This window comes from Triticum urartu, chromosome 2 (genome assembly GCF_003073215.2).
Source record: "Triticum urartu cultivar G1812 chromosome 2, Tu2.1, whole genome shotgun sequence".
In the NCBI taxonomy this organism is placed as follows: Eukaryota; Viridiplantae; Streptophyta; class Magnoliopsida; order Poales; family Poaceae; genus Triticum; species Triticum urartu.
In genome coordinates, this window is record NC_053023.1 from 45,546,788 (window position 1) to 45,548,969 (window position 2,182).

General features: G+C 41.5%; 1 long non-coding RNA gene across 1 annotated transcript; it reads right to left on the minus strand.

Annotated features, from left to right (window-relative positions):
• Positions 1-2,119, minus strand: LOC125540949. Its single transcript, XR_007297415.1, has 2 exons — positions 1,760-2,119; positions 1-335 (listed from the first exon to the last, which is right to left on the minus strand). It is a non-coding gene; the product is annotated as an uncharacterized LOC125540949 (long non-coding RNA).
• Positions 2,120-2,182: the final 63 nt, after the last annotated feature.

Consider the following 2,182-nt stretch of genomic DNA (forward strand, 5'->3'; position numbering starts at 1 on the left):
TGACAAATTTAACCACCCACTTCAAGCATACCTAAGCATACATTTCAAACCTGACGATCTCATATAAGACACAAACAGAAGAGATACATACATATCAAATGCTACATAGCATGAGAGGATTACTTTTGTTACAACACGGGCAAGACTAAGTAGACTAAAATAATCACAACCCAACAAGCATGGCCATTAAAAGCTGCATTACTATCTTGGTGGTACATCACATAAAAGCTACAGCCTTTGCATCTTGTGCTTCATGCTCACCGAGTGCTTCTTGCTCATTGAGCTTCTTGTGCTGCTAATCCCAATTTGTATCTGCTAATGAACTGCATTGCTATCTTCATGGTACACAACACAAACACAGCATGACAAATCAGAGGGAGGAAATGAACTAATCTCAGTGTATCTGCTAAGAAAATAAGCAATGCGCCTAAAGCCTTCATGGCAACATTATCGATTAGAGAATAAACTTACATCGTCCGATAGTATGGCATGAATGAAATCAGAAATTAGGGTACCTTCCGCATTAGAAACAAGGGCACGAACCATATTACTTTCCCTAGGAGAAAGAACAAACGAAATAGAAGTAAAGCTACAAGATATATGCGCCTTTTCTTTTTAATTGCACTTCAGTACAGAGAAAATCTATCTTGGCATCCAGCACTGTCATTATTTAAATTGGTTAAAAACTGATGGTATGACTTGCATTTATCACCTAAAGAAATTGCAATTACAGATGCTTACTAGCAAGTCCTGAAATGGTGCGCATTGCAGTATTCCAGCATTGAAATTTCTTTATTGTCTTACTAAAGTCTTGATTTTAATTTCTGCAGAGGAACTGGAACACTTTCTAGCTAGAATTGTTCAACGTATATGGAAGGTTGTTCTTCTGGTACGTCCAGCAAGTTATACAACAAGCTTTGCATCAATGATTACTGCCAGCAAATTTCACCCATCAGTGCCTGGTGTTCATGAACTCCAGAAGAATGGACAATATGTAGGGTTCCACCAAGGTTTCTATGAAAAGGGTCTACTGCTGGAGATTGGTTTTGCACTTTTGATACATAAAAAATCAGGGCCTATGCTACATCTGCCGATTTCTATAGTACTTTTTCTAATGGAAGCATTGTTGTGATTGTACATGATGTTCCATACATCTAACTTTTTCTCGCAAAGTACAACAAAGGTTACAGTGGTGTCGCTGTCGCCTATTTACAGGAGCGCATACTTTGCATTTGTGAGTTTAAGTACACTGACTATTCTCTTGAAAAGTTTGCTACCGAAGCATGCAAATGTTAAGCTTATGTGTTCCTCTTGATTCTAGCCATATCACCACAAGATTGCATTTATAAAAAATCAAATTTAGAGACGGAAGGGTGTGCCTAGAACTGGAAAATTTTAATACAATCCATCTATTATATGAACTGGTAAAATCTATCTTCATCTTCAAAATAAAAATGAGCTTACTGTCCCATCAAGTTTTCAACCAATGGCTGCATATTGCGACAACAAACTTAGCAACCGCAGGTAGTAATTATGTTTTTTATTGAGTTGTCCTAAAATCGAGGATTTATCTACCCATCTGCAACCTTCCAACTTGGTTATCTAAGTAATTACCGGTGAAACAGAACTTTCAAAATAGACTACCAAACCACTAAGAACAGTAGCAATACATCATCAAATTGAAGTTATAAAATGGCATCTTCCCATATGAGCAGTGGCATGGAAAAGTACAGGAAAACAGAACTGGAGATGGCATCACCTGCTTGCAGCCGACGAGGTGAAGGAGGAAGCGACGAACCCACCGCTCCTGGAACCTCGGATGGGGAGGCAGTGACCAGTGACGAGCACAAAGTAGGGCGGAGCTTAGTAGCCGGCGAGCTCGGATCTGCTCTGCATAACCGGGTGGGCGGCGACACAACAGCCAGGAGTCATCCGATCTGCTCCTCTCCGATCTGATCAGCTCTGAGGTGCTTCCTCACTGGAACACGCCTCCATTGGTCGTACTCGCCCAGCTCTTGGTTGAGGGATCTGGGCCGCCGCCGCCGCCGCAGGAGGAGGAATTTTAGATCGTGCGTGTGTCGGTGCATCGGGGAATCGGGTTTGGGTCTGAATGATTAGGACGATGGGAGCAAATTAACTCTCAGGCAGGGACCTATTTGCAAACTTGTAGTCAGAGATTGCT